This window comes from Cervus elaphus, chromosome 6 (genome assembly GCF_910594005.1).
Source record: "Cervus elaphus chromosome 6, mCerEla1.1, whole genome shotgun sequence".
In the NCBI taxonomy this organism is placed as follows: domain Eukaryota; kingdom Metazoa; phylum Chordata; class Mammalia; order Artiodactyla; family Cervidae; genus Cervus; species Cervus elaphus.
The window spans coordinates 13073940-13096347 of record NC_057820.1 but is presented as its reverse complement, the minus strand read 5'-3'; the positions used below and the strand labels follow the sequence as shown (position 1 = coordinate 13096347).

At 46.0% G+C, this 22408-nt stretch overlaps 1 protein-coding gene and 1 non-coding gene across 4 annotated transcripts in view; one reads left to right on the top strand and one right to left on the bottom strand.

Annotated features, from left to right (window-relative positions):
* STK32B (serine/threonine kinase 32B) overlaps positions 1 to 22408 on the bottom strand; it is a 373746-nt gene that overhangs the window by 91409 nt on the left and 259929 nt on the right. The window lies entirely within an intron of this gene.
* On the top strand, positions 4455 to 4526 carry TRNAC-ACA. Its single transcript has one exon. It is a non-coding gene; the product is annotated as a tRNA-Cys (tRNA).

Sequence of the window (22408 nt, the reverse complement as noted above, 5' to 3'; positions counted from 1 at the left end):
CTTTGCAGGAGGCATTATTCAGCCTACATTGTGTGTGTGTTTAGTCACTCAGTCGTGTCTGACTCTTTGTGACCTCGTGAACCATAGCCCACCAGGCTCCTCTGTCCATGGGATTCTCCAGGCAAGAATGTTGGAATGGGTTGCCATTTCCTACTCCAGGGGATCTTTCCAACCCAGGGATTGAACTCGGGTCTCCTGCATTGCAGGTGCATTTTTCACTGTCTGAGTCACAAGGGGAAGCCCATACAGTCTACATCGTGTCCTCTCAACTTCAGAGTTGAAGTTCTAACCCCCAGTACCTCAAAATGTGACCATACTTGCAGATACAAACTTTTAAGAGATTAAGTTAAAATGAGGTCACTGGGGTGGCCCTAATCTAATCTGACTGGGTCTTTATAAGAAGAGGTGATGAGGACTCAGACACACACAGAGGGATGGCTGTGTGCAGACACAGGGAGAAGGTGGCCATCTGTAAGACGAGACCAACCCTGCTGACACATCGACCTTGAACTTCCAGCCCCCAGAATCATGAGAAAATAAACTTCTGTTTAAGCTGCTTAGTCTGTGGAACTCTGTATGCAGCCCAAGAAAACTAATATCATCCTTATCTTACTGGACAACAAAACTGAGGCTAAGAGCAGTTAAACCTTTTCTCCAGGTCACAGAGTCCAAGATGGAACCTGGATGTACCAGTTAGAGACCCAAGACTTGATTTTAAGGCACGGAAACAATTTTTAAAGTGTACACACAGTCTAGTCAGTCAGTTCTTTCTTACATCTGGCCTAAAACCCCATGGAGCAACTCAAATCATTTTCTTCTCCTTTGGGAGAGAAAGTGCATCCAATCAAGCCATGTTTCGTGCTTGTTGTTTTTCCTTTAATCCTGCAAAGAACAAACAGCAGCATGGTTGACATTGATTAATTCTGTTCAAATGCTAGGCCACTCCATGGGGCCTGGATGTAAACTTGGTTACTAAGGCAATTGCATTTGGCTAATTATTCCCAAGTGTATCTTGTGGCGAATTCAAGGCTCTCAGGATTCACAAACACATTCAGGGATGCACTGGGTTCAATTAATTCCTTCATGGATGGATGAGCCTAGCAACACACCTTCCTAAACAAGGGGCTTCCTTCCTACGCAGATCAGGAAGGATCCATGAAGTCCTCGCAGAACCACCCAGGTCAGTCTTATTTTATTTCTAGTTGCTCTAGGAATACTAGATTGCAAAGATCTGTCCATGAATCAGTCTGTGAACTCCTCATTGCAGGATTCACTGCAGAGCATGTGGAAAACTATAAAAGTGTATAGAAGGATAGGATGCTGGCCCACACCCTGCAGTGACTGCAGGACCACCTGTGATGATGAATAAAACTTTGATGCCCTTTATACATGAACTCTACTACTGCTGGGGTCTCAGTTTTCCTCATCTGTAAAATGGGGATGAAATGAAATAATGTACGTAAAGGATCTAGCTCCGTTCCAATCTTACAGTAGGTGCTCAATAAATGTGACTACTTCCTCCACCTCGACTCAGTCCTGTTGCACAGGGCATTTAGAAGGAACAGGATGAAGCAGGAAGCAAGACAGAAGAGTTGACCTCAAAAATGATTATGACCATTCTGCACATATTGCAATCATACAACTCATGAAACTCCTTCTGTATACATACGTGCTATTGTACAGCTCACAAATGCCACACTGTAATTTGTTTAACCCACATGACAGCCCTAGAGAATCAGCATTATTTTCTTTTTATAGACAAGGAAACTGAAGCCTAGACAGACGAAGTGACTTCCCCTGGTCAGAGTTAAAGTGGCAGCTGCAACATTTGAACCCAGCTCTCCTGATGCCCAGTGCTCTTTCCATTTCCTGGGTGGGGTGGACACCCTGTCCTCGTATCTATGTGCTATATCACCAGGATCTAGAACACGGTCTACCACAAAGAACAACTGGATACACAGCTGTTTGGATACTTGAGTGGGTGAAGGCCCAGCATTCAGGACTGCCTCTCCTGTGATTCCTCTTCTATTTCTCAAGGTTGGTCCACAGTCTACAGGGTTCCTCTGAGCAAGGCAGCTACTCAGGGCACACCCTAGACCAGTCACTGAGTCCCAGGCCAGGGAACCTGCATTCCCACCAGCCCCAGGGGGTTTCTGATGCTTCCCCAGGCTTGAGAGCCTTGCTCTGCTTCAGGGACATGATGGATATCTGAGTTGTCTGTCCCATCACACCTTCCACCACAGTAGGCGGCTGCATTTAGGAGAGGAATTTTCCAGAATTCTCAGTCTCCAATCCCTGGCTTGTAGGCATTGCTTCATTAAAACACGGGGCCCCAGTAAGGGGCTCCGGTTCCTTTGGGAATCAGTTAGGAGGACTGTGTTATAGTTGATGAGTTCCGTGGGCCCCCTCGGGGGGGCAGGTCTGTTTGGTTTGATTGGTGTGATGAGGGTGGGGAGAAGGGAGAATCACTTCTCCGCTCACAGCGTGGTTCTGTGTGTAGGAGGGAGCCAAGCGGGTTCATTTAGCGGGTTCTAAAGCCACCAGACACGGCAGGTACTGATCAGCTGGCAAAGGAAGGAAGCAAAACAGACCCTGACACCCACCCAGCCACCGCTGATGGCAGGGCCCAGACTGGAACCACAAATGGAAGGGATTTCCCTTCTCTGATTTTACTAGGAATGTGGGAGGCATCGTTAGAAAGCATAGTCTGTGTGGAACATTACAGAGAATTAATATTTTAAGAGTTGCTATTTTCAGGGCCCAGTCTCTCTGGAAGTATTTCATCCAAGGGAGTGTGCTGCCAAAATGTGTAAGAGTCACCGTGTTCCAGCCTGTCAACACTGAAGGGACTGCACGTCTATCTGAAACAAACTAGCCCTGGGTCTTGCAACCTTGCTCAGTCTCAGTTTTCCTTATCCGTAAAGTGGGACAAATACCAAGTCTACCTCTTGGGTTGTTGTGAGGGTTCAGTGCAATGATGTGTACAAAAGAATTAGCTCAGGTTTGGTCCATGGTGAAGTTTGAGTTCATACATCCAAAAAAAAAAAAAAGAATTAAATTGCTTAATTTAGAAATAAGAAAATCTTGGTTGGGAGAAGGGGGAATTCTATAGAAAGCGGAAGAACTGAGATCAGGATGGAAAGCTGGAGTCTCCTCGCTACAAGCTGTTGAGATTTACATTTTGGGGACAGGTTAAGGAAGCAGACCACAGAGAGGGATCGAGGGGTTCTCTGTCAGGTCTCCCCCTGTTCCTTCCACCCGAGGGAAAGGAAGACACAGCTAAGAGGGAGGTTTAATAAGATTTGAACAGGGCGTCTGCATGTTCATTTTGCACGTGTTGCACTCAATTGCTCACTTGTGTCCGACTCTTAGTGATGCCGTGGACTGCAGCCTGCCAGGCTCCTCTGTCCATGGGATTCTCCAGACAAGAATACTGGAGTGGGTTGCCATGCCCTCTTCCCAACCCAGGAATCAAAACTGCGTCTCCTGCATCTCCTGCAGTGCAGGTGGGTTCTATACCTGCTGAGTCATGGAGGAAGCCCCTCATTTTGCACTGGACCCCTCTAATTATGTAGCTGGTCCTGCTTTTACCTCCAGTCATGTAATTCTTAGCCTTTTCTGCAAGGTGGCTTTGTATCTTCATGCTGTGGTCAAGAACTTGAGGCTCAGAGAAGTCAAGAAGCCTGCTCATGGTGACCTTTGGGTCACTGATATCACCATCATCATTACCACCATCATCACCACATCATCCTTATCACCACCATTATCATCATCAACATTGTTGTCACCATCATCATCACCACCACCCTCATCACCATCTTTATCATTATCATCACCACCATCATCACTGTGGTGAACCACACTAGCCTGCCCTGCACCCCAGCTCTCTGTCCCATCACCCAGGATACATCTTGTATGATAATAACACAATGTGAATGACCACATTTATCATATGTTTTCTTCTTTATCCTTGTCTATCCTTAGAAATAAAGAAATAAAGTGCTAAGTCGTGTCCTACTCTTGCGACCCCATGGACTGTAGCCTGCCAGGCTCCTCTGTCCGTGGGAATCTCCAGGCAAGAATACTGGAGTGGGCTGCCATTTCTTTCTCCAGGGGAGCTTCCTGACCCAGGAATTGAACCCAGATCTCCTGCACTGCAGGCAGATGCTTTACCAACTGAGCTACACAGAATACAATCTCCATGAGAATAAGAACCGGCCTGAGTTTTGTCCACTCTATTTTAACTAGAGAGCAGTGCCTGGCACACAGTAAACTCCAAAAGTGCTGTGGAAGGAGTCAATGATTGCCCAAGATTCCATTGTCATAATCTGCTCTTACTTTACATTTTTTCATCTTAATTAATCTTACCAATTACACCTCAGGAAGGACACTGATTCCCATTTGATGGATGAGGAAGCTAAATCAGAGTTTAAGTCCCTGTATATACACAGACCTCCCAGGTGGCTCAGATGGTAAAGCGTCTGCCTACAATGCAGGAGACCCAGGTTCGATCCCTGGGTCGGGAAGATCCTCTGGAGAAGGAAATGGCAACCCACTCCAGTACTCTTGCCTGGAAAATCCCATGAACAGATGAGTGTGGTAGGCTACAGTCCATGGGGTTGCAAAGAGTTGGACATGACTGAGCAACTTCAATTTCACTTGCACTTCATATACACAGAGAGAGGGAGAGGGGCTGGGAGAGGATGCCTGTAAAGTCATCCTCATTTTAAACACTAAACTTTTCTCTTTATAACATCAATTCACAAAATTGGCTTCCCTGGTAGGCTCAGCTGGTAAAGAATCTGCCTGCTATGAAGGAGACCTGGGTTCGATCCCTGGGTTGGGAAGAGCCCCTGGAGAAGGGAAAGGCTACCCACTCCAGTATTCTGGCCTGGAGAATTCCATGGACGGTACAGTTCATGGGGTCACAAAGAGTTGGACACGACTGAGCGACTTTCACTTTCACTTCACTTTCATTCACAAAATTAGGCAGAGCATTAGTATTAATATAATTTCTGTTTATCGCCTAAGCAACCCCTTTCCATTTCATAGCATTATTTCTATACAGAAGTTTGGCTTTTTGTGTTTCTCCTGGTAGCACTGGAGAGGTTTGGGAAGGGGTCAGAAGGACCATGTTATAGCAAGGACCTGGAAGTGAGGACCTTGGATTAAACATAAGGGAAATGAGATTGGGATGTGCATGGCAACAGGGCCAGGGTTGCTCGGATGCAGCCCACTCCGTTCCATTTTCTTTTTATCTGTTGAGTGAAGAGATAATGAAACAGCTCACAGCCAGCTGCAGGATAGGTCTGGTTAGGGGCAGCTTCGCCAGAATAATAAACATATTCAAACTGTCCCCAGGAAAGAAGCTGTGGCTCAGCAGATGCCTCACGCACTGAACGTGGCCCGGTGATTCGAGCAGCCTCATGTGCATGTGGTTTCATCACGTCCTGTCTCAGACAATGGTGCTCCAGCTGTGGTCCAGACATTAGTGATGCCAGCAGCCCCTGGAGCACGATCCTCGCTATTATTAGTAACAGAGCCACCTCTACGAAGAGCCTCATGTTTCATCACATGCACAAGGAGAGGAATACCCATGCCCTGCCTCCTTGGAGACCTCAGGTAGCTGCCCTGAGGTGGGGCTTGGATCTAGAGACTGTATCTGCTTGAGGTTCCAAGGATGCATCAGAGGAACCATTAGCCTTCGGTCCAGTCTGCTTGTTGTTGTTCAGCTGCTGAGTCATGTTTGAGTCTTTGTAACTTCATCAACTGCAGCACACCAGGCTTCTCTGTTCTCACCATCTCCCGGAGTTTGCTCAAATTCATGTCCATTGAGTCGTTGATGCTATCCAGCTATCTCATCCTCTGTCGTCCCCTTCTCCTCCTGTCCTCAATCTTTCCCAGAATCAGGGTCTTCTCCAATTAGTTGGCTCTTCACATCAGGTGTCTGAAGTATCAGATCTTCAGTTTCAGCATCAGTCCTTCCAATGAATATTCAGGGTTGATTTCTTTTAGGATTGACTGGTTTTATATCCTTGCAGTCCCCAGGATTCTCAAGAGTTTTCTCTAGCACAACAATTTGAACGCATCAATTCTTCGGTGCCCAGTCTTCTTTATGGTCCTACTCTCATATCCATACATGACTACTGGAAAAATCATAGCTTTGATGATTCGGACCTTTGTCAGCAAAGTGATGTCTCTGTTTTACAATATGCTCCATGTCTAGATTTGTCATAGCTTTTCTTTCCAAGGAACAAGTGTCTTTTAATTTCATAGTCTCCATGGGCTGCTACAACATACCACACATGGGGCAAGGAGGTGAGGAGCTTAAAAAACAGAAATTTATGTTCTCACAGTCCTGGAGACTATTAGTCCAAGATGAACGTGTGGGCAGGGTTGATTTCCTGTGAGTCCTTCCTCCTTGGCTTGTAGATGGCTGTCTTCTTGCTGTGAACTCACATGGTTTCATCTCTCCATTCACGTCTATGTCCTCCTAATCCTCCTCCTCTTAAAAGGACACCAGTCATGTCCATTAGAGCCCACCTTTATGATCGATCTTAACCATCTCTTTAAGACCCTATCTCCAAATACTGTCATGTTCTCAGGTATTGGGGGTTAGGATTTCACTATATGAATGTGTGGGGACCCAATTAAGCTCAAAACAATCTCTCATGGGGTTATGTAAAAAGAAAGAGAACCCTCTTAACCTCTGGGTGGAAGGTGGGAGATGGTTATTGTTGAACAGAGGTCCAGGAAGAGCTAGGTTCTCTGAAGTCAGTGGGTGTATGCAGTCGGCATAAGGAAGATGCCAGAGAATGGACTGAATGATGGAGGTAAAGGATGTTAGAGAGTGCGGGGACCCTGTGACGGAGTCAAGGGGACCCCAGGGAAAGGTCTGGGAAGAAAGGAAATGTGAATGGCATAGACGATAGTGCCACAGGTCTTGGAGACCTGGGTTTGAATCCAGCTCTGCCAATAATCTCAAAAGGAGCATAAGAATATCCATTTATAGAATCCCAATAACTTGTTACTCAACCTCACCATTATCACTGACCAGCCATGGTGGGAGAAGGGAGCTTAATTCAGGACTGAATCCTGAGGTTTCTTCCCTCCCGCGCAGTGCTCCCTTCTCCCCAGCCACAGTGTTGACCCCTGAAAGCTCTCTGAGCGCCCACTATCTGCACAGCCCAGAGCTGACTAGGGACTTTACCTCTCTACATAGAGCCTGTGACCAGCTCTCAGCCACACGCCTGGGCAGAACTGTCACTGCTTTTGTGGGTGAAGCATTGTCTGCACAAGGAAGGGGAGCAACACGCCAAGGTCACACCAAGGTCAACAAGCTAGGGAGGGTCAGAAGCACCGATGAAACCTGGAGCTTCAGGGTGGGGCTCCAGAACATCCCACTCACAGCTCTGTGCTGGACCAGTGTTTCTCAGAGAAGTTTCCATCAGCTCCATCCAAGCCACTATTAGCAGGCTTGACTAAATAAAAATGCAGACACCCACCAAGGCCGCAACCCAACACGAAATCAGACTTTCTGGGGAACTTGCTGGTGGTCTGTTCTGTGGGTGCTGACCTGCACCCTCAAGGTTGAGGACCGTTTTGATGATCTGTGGTTTTATATCCTCTCTACCAATTCCTTCCTTGCCCACGTTCCCTTCCCACTCAGCCAGCATTTTATAAAGCATGTGCCATCGCCAATGTTTTGACTGATTATTTCAGGAGTTACATAGAAAGCAGTACACTATTGGACATTTCAGTTCTCACTTCATCATTCTCCTGATCAAGAAGAAAGTCAGCCTGGTACTTTGACCATCTCTCCATCACTTGCTAATACCATTCTCTCCCTCTCTCTTTTTTTCCCCATTCTCTTTTTAATACAAAGAGAGAGAAAATAGGACTCAGCTCACACTTTTGGTTGGGTTTTGTCATATGATTTTGTTTTCATTGATTTTTCTTGACAGTCACCTTCTATTTAAAGCGAGTGATATTGGTTTGCCGTTTCAGATACGAACTAGAAGTCCTTTAAAAGGAACGCATTAAATGAAAGAAAAATCAATTGACAAAAAAAAAAAAAGGAAGCATTTGGTTGGTGGGGTGATGGGGCAAATATTAAGAGGGCATTTTGTGGATCTGAAGTTGGGAATCCTGTCTTAAAGCTGTCTGGCAGTTTGGAATGCAATCTGGGACGCTAAAGCTTACCAAGACAGGTGCTTAATGCTTTAGCCCTTTGGTAGCTATTTTAGGTTTGAGAACTCTTTGTTATGCCTAAATGGAAAAAAAATGTGAATTTTAATGGTGAAATATAAGGATCAGGTATTTTTGAAATCGAGGGTATTTCTAGATACATCACATTACATAGATATCCGGTGACCCCCTGGAATCAAGAGTGATTTGGTAGATAGAGCAATGCAGTTTTCTCCAACAGTGTAAATGTGCAGAGAGCCAGCAGGGGGCAGAGAGGCCAGGGGTGTATGGGAGGAACAGCCCCTTCTTAGGGTGGAAGGACTCGGAGCAGACTTCTTGGAGCTGAGAACCCAGGAGAAGCAGCAGGGGCCCGGGCCCCAGGCAGACTGGACATGCCACGGGCAAGGGAGAAGGGGGTACTGGTGCACAGTACAGGCTGGATGAAGGGGTGGGTGTTGAACAAGGCAAGTTGGGAGGTGGCCACAGCGGGTTAGGAGGAACAAGGCTGCTGGGGTCTGGGCTTTTTGAAGAGACCCAGGAGAAGCCCCTGGAGAATTTCTAACACAGTGGAAACTTGTTTCCCTAGCACTTGAAAGAGACCCTGCTGGACAGCTTGGGGAATAAAGAGGGAGAGAAAGAAGGTAGGGAGACCACCAGGAGGATTATCAAAAAGCTGGGAGAAAAGTGATTGAGAGTGGAGAGGAGGAAACAGATGCTGAGTGGGAGAGGGGAAGAGGCGGGGGCGGGAAAGGGGGAGATGGAGGGAGGAGGGGTAGGAGGAGGGAAGTAGAGGGTGGAAGGTGGGGGTGAAGAATCCAGGGTGGGGGTGGAATCCAGGAGGAGAGGTGGGGAGGGAGATGGAAGGAGGAGGGGTGGGAGGTAAAGAAGAGAGGATGGAGGGATGGGAAGGGAGGGAGATGAGGGAAGGATGACTACAGATTCTGACCAATAACTTTACAAGGGGTTCAACATGCCTGGGGGCTCTGCTTCTTCCAGACTCATCTTTATCAACCTGAAGCTGACAAATGGCCACGGTGGTGACCATTCCCAGGGATCTGCGTGTCCTCATGGAGGAGAAAAGAAGACAGTCTCTGAAAGTGTCAGCCTCTCTAAGACAAGGAGGGTCCCTGGCTCCTGCCAGGGTTTCCCAAATAGTTCAGTTGGTTAAAAGGAAAAAAAATCTGTCTGCAATGCAGGAGACCCCAGTTCGATCCCTGGGTTGGAAAGATCCCCTGGAGAAGGGAAAGGCTACCCACAGTATTCTGGCCTGGAGAATTCCACTGGCTGTATAGTCCATGGGGTCACAAAGAGTCGGACACGACTGAGCAACTTTCACTTTCACCTCCCTTGGGCTCCTGCCAGTGCCCTGACTGGGTCCCTCTCTGTCTGTTCTCTGACAGATGGCAGGTGGGGAAGTGATGAGAGGGAGAGAGACAGAGAACATGGCTTTGTGTCTTCCTAAGTGATGGAGACACCGCTCTCGAGAGAAGCGAGGGAGGCAGTTTGGGTGCCAAGGGGCGCTGTGACATCAGACATCCCTCCGTGAACCCAGCGGGCATCACTTACTCACTTTGTGACCTGACCTAACTCGGTGATGTGAACTTTCTAAACTGTGCTTACCTGCAAAGTGGAGGCAACAATTTCTGTCTCCAGGGAGTGCTGTGAAGCCTAATGTGATAACAAATAACAACAGGACACCTAGTGCTGGAGGAACAGGAAGGAGAAAGCGGGGCTGAGTTAGGAGTGAGGCTGCAGGAGCCTGGGGAGAGTTTGGGGGAGGCATCAGGACTCATTCCAGCTAAGGCGAGGGCCTTGGTCCAGTCTAACTGCAGTGTGACGATCCTGCAGGGGTGCCACAGAGAAGAACAAACCTGACTCCAATACCAGATCTGATCCTTTAGCTCTAACCCTTGTGCTCTGTAGCCTGTGCTGAGTCATGCTGGCTTTGCACCTTTGAAAAAGAATGTTACCTGTAGCTTGAAATACACATAATAGCCCATTCTCAAGGTTTTGACCATTATAAGTATAACACTTTTCCATTAATTGTTGTTGTTTAGTTGCTCAGTCATGTCCGACTCTTTGCAACCCCATGCATGAGACTGTAGCATGAGAGGCTTGCTTGTCCATCACCATCTCCCAGAGTTTGCTCAAACCCATGTCCATTGAGTTGGTGATGCCATCCAACCAACTCATCCTCTGTCATCCCCTTCTTCTCCCGCCCTCTATCTTTCCCAGCATCAGGGTCTTTTCCAGTGAGTTGGCCCTTCACATCAGGTGCCCAAACTATCCGAGCTTCAGCACCAGTCCTTCTAATGAATATTCAGGATTGGTTTCATTTAGGATTGACTGTTGATCTCCTTGCTGTCCAAGAGACTCTCAAGAGTCTTCTCCAGCAACACAGTTCAAAATCATCAATTCGGCACACAGTCTTCGTTATGGTCCAACTCTCACATCCATATATGACTACTGGAAACACCATAGCTTTGACTATATGGACCTTTGTTGGTAAAGTGATATCTCTGCTTTTTAATACACTGTCTAGAGATAAAAAGTTGCAGAAAAGGGAGTAACATTTGTCTTGTTGGAGGATCATGGTGACCAGACCCATGAGGATAGCTGCAAGAACAGGATTCCAGCACTAAGAAGTTGTAATAACCAGCCACACCCCCTCCCCTTTTAGTATAAAAGAAGCCTGAGTTCTAATTGAGGGTAGATGGCTCTTTGTGATACTAGTCCACTATCTTCTTGGTCTGCTTGGCTTTCTGAATAAAGTTGTGATTCCTTGCCCCAACAACTCATTTCTCGATTTATTGGCCTGTCCTGCAGTGAGCAGTATGAGCTTGTACTTGGTTGGTAAGGGTTTCCAATAGGGAGGGGACATGGTCTGATTTACATTTGTAGAAGATGGCTTGACACTTTCCAGCAAACATGGGGAATTGACAAGATGCTTTCAGATCATTAGAATGCAAGCACCAGGTGGACAAGGATGGCCGTGTTTCTGCTCACTGCTTTGGAAGAGTGCCTGGCACAGGTTAAGTGATCATTAAGTATTTATTCAGTGACTGGATGAGTCCCCGAGGAAGATAAGGACTAAAGCCAGTATGAACCCACTGGGACAAAGAGATCAGGACCATTTATACCAAAGGGTGAGCTGTCCTCACATGTTTAAAAAGCCAAGCAGAAGGAGGAGCCGACTGAATGGACTGTTGGAAGCTCTGATGTCATTGCTCCTTTAGGGGAGCCCAGCAAGCCCGTTACTCACAGAACTTCAGAGAATCTCCAGCTACGGAAGGACTGGGGTCCACCGAAGATGGGCTGTGCTGGGGGCTGTAGAGCTGACACACTTCACCTACGCTGTTGGAGCCACAAATCCACTCCCAGCCTTATGATGCTGGGTCACTCATGGGGAAGGGTGGACACACGCACATGGCTGAAATGGGGGGACAAATAAACAAAGGTCTGATTCATAAAAGGTGTCCCAACTCCCATGTCCTGTCCTGTAACAACATCCTCAGAGGCCAGGCTAGGATCAACACCATTCATAAGACTGAAGAGGCCCCAGAGAGTGAAGATTTTCAGACACTGACATGGCCAGTTGCAGCCTGGTCATCTGGTGGAGGAACTTCTCTACCAGCTCTAGCTGTCTGATGCTCCACTAGGGGCCATCCAGGCCCAGGACCTACCAACCAGCTTTTAATTGTCTCCTTCTTCACTATCAGTGAACAGTTATCATGACCAGTACCATTTGAAGAAAACCTTCAAAATGAAAAGCAGAGAGAAAATAAAAATATAAAAGGACTTCAGAGGAAATAGAAATAAATGCAGAGAAGAGGAAACGTTAACTACAATTAACATCCTCAGAGTTAGGACAAGATACTGTATAAAACAAACAAAACAATACAAATAAGGTGCAATGAAAAAGGAACCATCAGAGAAGAAGAAAGAACTCTCAGATTTAGAACATTGGACAACTTAAAAAAAAAAAAAAAAGAGAATCAAGAATCAATAGGTTTGGTTTCAGGAGAAACCGCACTTCAAAATTTGAATTTTCATCTTTTCTCAACCACATAATATGCGGTGTCATGATACTAGGTAGCAGGAGAGGCTGCAGTTCAGTCAGCCACCAGATCACGAGGGTAAACAACCGACATACATATAACCATTCTGTACCCAGACAACTATTCTGTTTTTCACTTCAGTACAGTATTCAATAAACTACATGAGCTATTCAAACACTTAACTATAAAATGAGCTTTGTGTTAGATGATTTCGCCCAATGATAGGCTAATGTCAGCATTCTGAGCACATTCAAGGCAGACTAGGCTAAGCAAAAAGCCTAGGCTAGGTTAAAGTCTTTGACTATGTGGATCACAACAAACTATGGAAAATTCTTCAAGAGATGGGAATATCAGAACACCTTATCTGCCTCCTGTGAAACCTGTGTGCAGGTCAATAAGTTAGAAACAATGGGCTGGCTCAAAATTGAAAAAGGAGTACCTCAAGGCTGTATATTGTCATCCCGCTTATTTAACTTATATGCAGAGTACATCATATGAAATGCCAGGCTGGATGAAGCACAAGCTGGAATCAAGCTTGCTGGGAGAAATATCAGTAACCTCAGATATGCAGATGACACCACCATTATGGCAGAAAGTGAAAAAGAACTAAAGAGCCTCTTAATGAAAGTGAAAGAGGAGAGTGAAAAAGTTGGCTTAAAGCTCAACAGTCAGAAAACTAAGATGATGGCATCTGGTCCCATCACTTCATGACAAATAGATGGGGAAACAATAGAAACAGTGACAGACTTTATTTTCATCGGCTCCAAAATCACTGCAGATGGTGACTGCAGCCATGAAATTAAAAGACACATGCTTCTTGGAAGAAAAGTTATGAGCAACCTAGACAGTATATTAAAAAGCAGAGACATTACTCTGCCAACAAAGGTCTGTCTAGTCAAAGCTATGGTTTTTCCAGTGGTCATGTACAGATGTGAGAGTTAGACAATAAAAAAGGCTGAGCGCTGGCGAATTGAGGCCTTCACACTGTTGTGTTGGCGAAGACTCTTGAGAGTCCCTTGGACAGCAAGGAGATCAAACCAGTCAATCCTAAAAGAAATCAGTCCTGAATATTCATTGGAAGGCCAATTCTTTGGCCACCAGATGTTAAGAATTGACTCATTGGAAAACACCCTGATGCTGGGAAAGATTGAAGTCAGGAGGAGAAGGGGGTGACAGAGGATGAGATGGTTGGATGGCATCACCGACTCGATGGACATGAGTTTGGGCAAACTCCAGGAGATGGTGAAGGACAGGGAAGCCTGGCGTGCTGCAGTCTATGGGGTTGCAAAGAGGTGGACACGACTGAGTGACTGAACAACAAGGCTAAGCAATGATGCTTGATAGGTTAGGTGTAAGAAATGCATTTTTGACTTGTAATATTTTCAACTTACAGGATGTAACCCTATCATAAGTTGATGAAGATATGAGTATCTATCCTTTCGGCTCCGTTTCTCTGTAGAACCCTACAAACACAGATGGGCAGGTTATACCCATGAGGACTCATCTTGTTTCTCTCTTTTCTGGGTGACTCCAACTCATGCTTCAAGTCATAGCTCCAGAGTTATCTCCCCCTAGAAAGCTTTTCCTGGCTCCAGAGGCTGACCCCATGGCTGCTGCAGGCATATCTTCCAATTGCATGCACGCATGCTAAGTCATTTCGGTCATGTGACCCAATGGACTGTAGCCCACCAGGCTCCTCTGTCCATGAGATTCTCCAGGCAAGAATACTGGAGTGGGTTGCCAAGCCCTCCTCCAGGGAATCTTCCTGGCCAGGGATTGAACCCCGATGTCTTATGTCTCCTGCATTGGCAGGCGGGTTCTTTACCACTAGCGCCACCTGTTTTATTTTCCAATTGCTGTTAACAAAATGCTTGACTCCGAGTCAGCATCCAGTTAATCTTTGTCAATCTCGTACAAGCAAAGTGAAGATTTACCACTGGGGCCATGTGTCTTGTGTCTTGAAGGGCCTCCACTCTGCTGAACCCAATCTAAAACTTTATTGGGCTTCAGGCAGAAAACTCAGCTTTCATGCTCTGTGGCATGAAATGCCTTGCAAAAATCAATCTGAATTCAGGAAAGAAGTACAGATGTGTGCTGGAGAGGAAGAGTTGGGAATATTAGTGTGGTTGAATCCCCTTTCTCCTGCTAAGGCCTTGTGCTCAAAGTGTATAGACGCAGTTATTTATTATAATGATAGGAATGAAGCTGAAATCTTATTAAATAGTCCACTGACCCAGAAAAGATGAGAGGAGAGCTGTCATCTTCTCCTTTTTAAACATTCTGAATTTTTTGCTCTAGTATAGAATGAAACATTGAATTAATGACAATTGCCTTGGTAGGATGCCAATACAGAATAGTAATGACAATGTCTAGAATGTAGAATGAGAGCAAAGGGGCACTGAATACCATGACTCCTGGCTCGATGGGAGCTTCAAGGCTCTGGCAGAAAGAATGGATAGCACGTGGTTGTTTTCAGGAAATTAACCAAATCCATGCGTAACCTGGCTGGACAGAGGTAGCAGGAACCAGGGGAGCCCAGGGCTGTGGCACCCTCTGCTTCTGTTAATACATCTTCTGCTCTTCTGCTGGGTATCCTGATCCCCGATCCTTTGTTTTTTTCTCACATGTAAGCCCTTCCAGCTCCTGGTGCCCACCTCTCTGTCACGGGGTGGGTCAACTACTGGCTAATTTTGTTGTGCTCTCATTCTGGACCACCTGCTTTATCTTTATTATTTGCCTGTCTTCAGGGATGAGTAGGGTCAACTTTAATGCAGCCCACACCCTGGCCTGTTTCCAAAGGTGGGCAGAAGTGGCCTGTGCATCCAGGAGGTCATCTGTGTGACCACCTGGCTGTGTCCTGCTCGGCGGGACTCTCATCCTCACTGTGTTGCCTGCTGGACACTGTCCCTCCCTGGTCTCCTGGTCTCCCTGTCCCAAGTCCCATAGGCCAGTATCCTGGGATGGTCACACAGGAGAATCTATTTTTAAATATTTGTATCTAATTTATTGCAAAAAGGTTTATACAGAGGCTTACACAATACATATATGATCACTGCATTATAAAATAATAAAGGATCATGTGAGGGAAATAGAATGTAAGTCCTATGAAAACTGCACCATTATTCTATAGAGTACTTTTGCATGAACTGGAAAAAGATGCTTGCCCTCTACACAGAGGTCAGTCTATGTCTCAGGCACACATCTTGTTTTGGTAAATCAAGTTTTATTGGAACGCAGTCACCCCCATTCCTTGATGCCTTAGAGAAAGTGAAAGTGAAGTCGCTCAGTCATGTCTGACTCTTTGCGACCCCATGGACTGTAGCCTACCAGGCTCATCAGTCCATGGAATTTTCCAGGCAAGAGTACTGGAGTGGGTTGCCATTTCCCTCTCCAGGGGATCTTCCCAACCCAGGGATCAAACCCAGGCCAGGGATCAAACCCGGGTCTCCAGCACTGCAGACAGACGCTTTACCATCTGAGCCACCAGGGAAGCCATCAATGCGTTATTATCTATTATTACTTTCACACCACAAAGACGGAACTGATTAATGAGACAAAGACCTTATGATGCACAAATCTAAAATATTCACTCACTGACCCTGTAGGTAAAACATCTGCGCAACAAGCTAAGCCAGGCAGCGCTGGATTCCAGCTCCCCTCTCTTCCTCTACCGCCCTGCCTTGTGTTGGCTTAATAACGACATTGCAAGGGACTTTTGACAAGAGACATGCTCAAGAATGATAAAGACTTGGGACTTCCCTGGTGGTGCAGTGGTTAGGACTCTGGGCTTCCACTGCAGGAGGTGTGGGTTTGATCCCTGGTTGGGGAACTAAGATTCTGCATGCTGCATGGTGTATGACCAAAAATTAAAAAATAAATACAAATTTAAAAAAGAATGATAAAGGCATGGCCAATCCCCAGATAGGTTCCTCTGAGCTCCTTTCTGACCAGATCTAATCCTGGGCGCTGTCTTTGGCCTGCCAAGTTTTCTTTTAGGAAGAATCCTCCTGCTACAATAGTTTAGTGAGAGTCCCCCTACTCTTCTCTTTTTTTTTCTTTTTTCTTTTTTTTGATGTAGACCATTTTTGAAAGTGAAAGTCACTCAGTTGAGCCCGACTCTTTGCAATCCCATGGACTATACAGTCCATGGCATTCTCCAGGCCAGAATATTGGAGTGGGTAGACTTTTCCTTCTCCAGGGGATCTTCCCCACCCAGGGATCGAACTGGGGTCTCCTGCATTGCAAGTGGATTCTTTACCAACTGAGCTATCAGGGGAGCCCTTTGAAGTCTTTATTGAGTTTGTTTCTGTTTTCTGTTTTGGGTTTTTGGTGGTCAGGCATTTAGGATCTTAGCTCCTGGACCAGGGATCAAACCTGCATTAGAAGGTGAAATCTTACCCACTGGAGTCCCATCCCACTCTTGATGTCTCCTTCTAGTAAGTATCCATCTGCTGATCCTCCACTCTGCTCCTTGGCTAGAAATCCCCACTGTCTTTGCTGTATTTGAATTTGAGCTTGATCTCTCTTCTCTATGGTAACAGTCTTGATCCCTTTGCAAAAGTCCTGAATAAAGTCTTCTTTACCATTTTAGCAAGTGTCAAGGGTGATCTTTTCTTTATCAGAGCTGAATACGTTGCCTGAAGTCGCATGGTCCGTCAGTGACAGCATCAGGGCTCCCATCCATGCTCTGAGGCATCCAGCCCAGCAGCTCTGTCCCATGGCACCTGCCTCTCCAGCCGGGCATCCAAGATGGGATGCTGCTCGCACACACTGCACTCTGGACTTGAGTTTGGGGACACTTTTGCTCAAGTGAAACACTGTTTCTCACCCTGAAAGTGTAGACAAACCTCTGATTCACACTCTCGATCATCGTCTTTACCCACTGATGCCATTAGTCACCTCTTCAGAATTAAACTCGCTTAAAAGGACTGCCATTGATTCATTGATCTCATTTGAAACGTGGTGTTCCTGCAACTCTGCAGGCACTGAGTCAGTCAATGAGAATCCCACATGAATATGAAGATGTCCACAAGAGCCTGACCACTGGTGAACTGCTGAAATTAACACCGTTTAACGTGCTTGTTCACAGCTTCACAGACCATCATGGCTCATATCTAGGAAACACACCTAACAGGATCAGGATTGAGATCTTCGTGTTGCCTGAGAACTGACCACCAGGTCCAAGAAGTGGGCTCACCAGGGGTTAGCACAGTCGCTCTGTCCTTCCGCTGCCATTGCACCCTAAATCCTCTTATAAGAAGACAGGTGAGGGTAGAGAGTGAGAGTCATCAGGCATGATGTGCCCGCTTGGAGAAGGAACATAGGAACAGGTGCTTCCACCCTATGAAGCCAAGAAAGGAGCTAAGAGACCCACAGTAGAGATCTCAGCTGCCTGTGAGACCTAATGAATGGTGTTTTATCCACTGTCTGCTCAGGCAGTGAGCCTGCTGTCTGCCCCTTTGCTGACCTCAACAGTGGAAGAAAGAATGAGAGTAAGCGATACAGGCCAATTAGCTGGATTTAGGTTTGGCCTCTAGATAATTTGTGGCTTGACTAAAGAAAGAAGTTTATTTCTCCACCATGTAGAAATTTAAAGATAGGCGCCTGGCAGCCAGCACAGCACCTGGGCACCACGAAGTCTTTGGGGAAGTAGGTTCTTTCCATCTCCCCACTCTGTCATCAATGGGGTGTGGATTCTCCTCCCCTTGGATAGAGCTCCAGGTATCATGTCCCCATCCAAGCAGCCAGTTGGAAGAAGTGGGGAGGAAGAGGCAAAGAGGTTGTGTCAACTGGCTCATCAGAAGGTTCCTGGAAGGTGCCTTTGATATTTCTGCTCACATCTCATTGGCCAGCACCCAGCCCATGATCACAGCTAATGGAGAGGAGGCGGGCAACATGGTGTTTATTCTGACAGCCACATGCCCAGCTAAAATGTACTACTCTGGGCCATGGGAATAACAGCTACAATTAACCAGCCAAGTGTCCCCTTTGGGGGTGTCCTTCAGAGGATAGGAAATGAAGGGGGTGGAAGAAGGAAGCTGTGCTCTGAAACTCCAGCATCAGGGTGCCCCTACCAGGCCCTCCTAAGAACTCACTCAGGCCCATGAGAGACAAGGCCGTCTGTCACCAGGACCCCCTGGGTTCACCTCCTACTTGACCTTGGGCATGTTTCTGGGCCCCTATGCCTGAGTTCCCTCATTTACAATTTGGGAATAATAATAGACCTAATTCAGGAGGTTGTTGTATTAAGTGAGTTGTTGAATGCAATCCCCTTAGAACCAGACCCAACAAGTGGTAAGTGTGCTGTGGTTATTACTCAGACGTCTCCATGTAGAGAGTGTCTATGCACAGTCATTGTTGTTGTTGAGTCATGTCAGACTCTTCTGCAACCCCGTGGGCTGCAGCCCACTAGGCTCCTCTGCCCCTAGAATTCTCCAGGAAAGAATACTCAAGTGGGGTTGCCATTCTCTTCTCCAGGAAATCTTCCTGACCCAGGGATTGAACCCATGTCTCCTGCATTGCAGGTGGATTCTTTACCACTGAGCCACCGAGGAAACCCCCATGGCCGGCTGGTCAGCCAACAGCAAAAGGACTAACATGGCTGGTAACACAAGTCCCTTTGATCTCCCTCTTCTTTGACCTGACAGGCCAAGAAGTGAGAGACCCAGAAGGGGGAGGGGGGCTTGGAGGTGGGTATCTCCACACTCATATTGCTAAGGGGAGAGATGAAAAAGGAGAGGGCAGATAGGCCCCTCCCCACCTCAGCATGCGCAGCCACACCTGCACAGTGACTGAAGAGGGGAAGGCTCTGGATCTTATATGAGAATCCAATTTTAAACTGGACCACACTGCACTTTGGATTAGCAAAGTTTCCTGGGATGTGATGGAATCTACCCCAAATGCAATCAGCTATCCAACAGAGAAAGAACATCCACCACTGCACAACTGAACAAGGATTAGACAAAAATAAAGAAAATTTGATTTAAATAGCCCAACGAGCAGAAATAACATAATAAACTGGCTATGCTCACATTTCCCTCCTACAGCTTGGCCTGCACTTGGCCAAGTGTGGCACCCCATGGAAGTTTCAAGCGTGTTCCAACAGACGAGCCCGGGGGAGTTTCAGTGTGGGTGCAGGGGAGCTGCCAGATCTCCAGCCTGGTGCTCTGGCCTGTATGCATCTCTCTCCAGCATCCTGTTCAGCCGTCCTCCAGCCTCTACTGATGGGCTCAGGGAAAGGCTACTACTCACTGCCTGGTGAGGCTGTTGGCCACAGGCTGGGCAGCTCCAAATCTTTTATGGAGAATCCAACCAGCCTCCCCATCACATCTGCCACAATTCTGCCCACTGGGACCACACAATTCAAGCATCTTTCCTCTTCTATTTGACAAATCAAAAGGCATAAAGAACTATCCCTGAGCTGCTCCAGAGTATTTCTGAATCATGGGGTGGGTGGTAGTGGTGAATGGTCTTTCACTGGGCACTGTCAAAGGAATCATCAATATCTTATGGCATTTTTCACAGAACTAGAACAAAAAAATTCACAATTCATATGAAAACACAAAAGACCCCAAATAGCCAAAGCAGTTTTGAGAAAGAAGAATGGAGTTGGAGGAATCAACCTTCCAGACTTCAGATTATACTACAAAGCTACAGTCATCAAGACAGTATGGTACTGGCACAAAAACAGAAATATAGACCAATGGAACAAGACAGAAAGCCCAAATATAAACCCATGCACCTATGGGTACCTTATTTTTGACAAAGGAGGCAAGAATATACAGTGGGGCAAAAACAGCCTCTTCAATAAATGGTGCTGGAAAAACTGGATAGCTACATGCAAAAGAATGAAATTAGAACACTTCCTAACACCATACACAAAGATAAACTCAAAATGGATTAAAGACCTAAATGTAAGACCAGAAACTATAAAACTCTTAGAGGAAAACATAGACAGAGCACTTGATGACATAAATCAAAGCAAGATCCTCTATGACCCACATCCTAGAGTATGGAAATAAAAACAAAAGTAAACAAGTGGGACCTGATTAAACTTAAAAGCTTTTGCACAGCAAAGGAAACTATAAGCAAGGTGAAAAGACAACCCTCAGAGTGGGAGAAAATAATAGCAAATGAAACAACTGACAAAGGATTAATCTCCAAAATATACAAGCAGCTCATACAACTCAATACCAGGAAAACAAACAATCCAATCAAAAAGTGGGAAAAAGACCTAAACAGACATTTCTCCAAAGAGGACATACAGATGGCTAACAAACACATGAAAAGATGCTCAGCATCGCTCATTATTCAGTTCAGTTCAGTCGCTCAGTCGTGTCTGACTCTTTGCAATCCCATGAATTGCAGCATGCCAGGCCTCCCTGTCCATCGCTCATTATTAGAAAATTGCAAATCAAAACCACATTGAGATATCACCTCACACTGGTCTGAATGGCTATCATCAAAAAGTCTACAAACAATAAATGCTGGAGAGGGTGTGGAGAAAAGGGAACCCTCTTGCACAGTTGGTGGGAATGTAAATTGATACAGCCACTATGGAAGATTAAATGGAGATTCCTTAAAAAACTAGGAATAAAACCACCATATGAACCAGCAATCCCACTCCTAGGCATACACCCTGAGGAAACCAGGGTTGAAAAAGACACATGTATCTCATTGTTCATTTACGCACTATTTACAATAGCTAGAACATGGAAGCAACCTAGATGCCTGTCGACAGATGAATGGATAAAGAAGTTGTGGTACATACACACTATGGAATATTACTTAGCCATAAAAAGGAATGCATTTGAGTCAGTTCTGATGAGGCGGATGAACCTAGAACCTACTATACAGAGTGAAGTGAGTCAGAAAGAGAAAGATAAATATCATATTCTAACACACATATATGGAATCTAGAAAAATGGTTCTGAAGAATTTATTTACAGGGCAGCAATGGAGAAACAGACATAGAGAATAGACTTATGTACAAGGGGATCAAGGAGGAGAAGGTGAGATGTATGAAAAGAGTAACATGGAAACTTACATTACCATATGTAAAATAGATAGCCAACAGGAATGTGCTGTATGGCTCAGAAAACTCAAACAAGGGCTCTGCGTCAACCTAGAGGGGTGGGATGGGAGGGAGACAGGAGGGAATTTCAGGGGGGAGGGGATATATGTATACCTATGGCTGATTCATGTTGAGGTTTGGCAGAAAACAACAAAATTCTGTAAAGCATTTATCCTTCAATAAAAAAATAAATTAAAAAAAACATGTGTTACATTTCTCTTTTAGCTTAGTTCTAGGGAGAAACCAGGTGACAAGTTGTTTTACTTTTTATCTCCTGAAGTTAATAGTTAAATATGTAATGTGTGTGTGTGTGTGTGTGTGTGTGTGATAGTTGCTTGGTCATTTCCAACCTTTGTGACCCCATGGACTGTAGCCTACCAGGCTCCTCTGTCCATGGGATTCTCCAGGCAAGAATACTCGAGTGGGGTTGCCATTCCCTTCTCCAGGGGATCTTCCCAACCCAGAGATTGAACCCGGGTCTCCTGCATTGCAGGCAGATTCTTTTCTGTCTGAGCCACCAAGGAAGCCTAGGAGAAAAGCTAAGTACAGACTGAAGGGAAAAGGCCTGGACATTGAGATTGGCAGATGTGAGTTCAAACATCTTCCATCACTTACTATCCCTGCCATCATCCACGTGTTATTAAACTTTTCTGGGTCTCAGTGGTCATAGCTGCAAAATGGAAGGACGGCGGGTCATAATGTTTAACAGACCTGATGGTTGTGTGGATTTAATGAGATGTATGTACGTAACGGAACCCTGTAATGCATTAGGCAGGTGGTAAATGGTAGTGATCATCAGGGCCACAGTGGACATGATGCACTCTAATTTGCCTTTCAATTTTAGTAGTCTAGGAATTTGACACCAACTTCAACCAAGGCATGGTCAGGATTTGGACCTAAGTTTGTCTATGTGAAATGCCAGGTGCTTCTGCTCAATGCAAAACGTTATGAAGAGGCCACTGAGAACCCAGATATGTCCGATGCCATCTGGGTCCTGACCTGTGCCATTCATGCCTCCTGCCCTGCTTAGTAGGACTGGTGTGTAAGTTTCCTTCTCTGGCACACACTTTGGTACCCTCCTGGAGTTTGC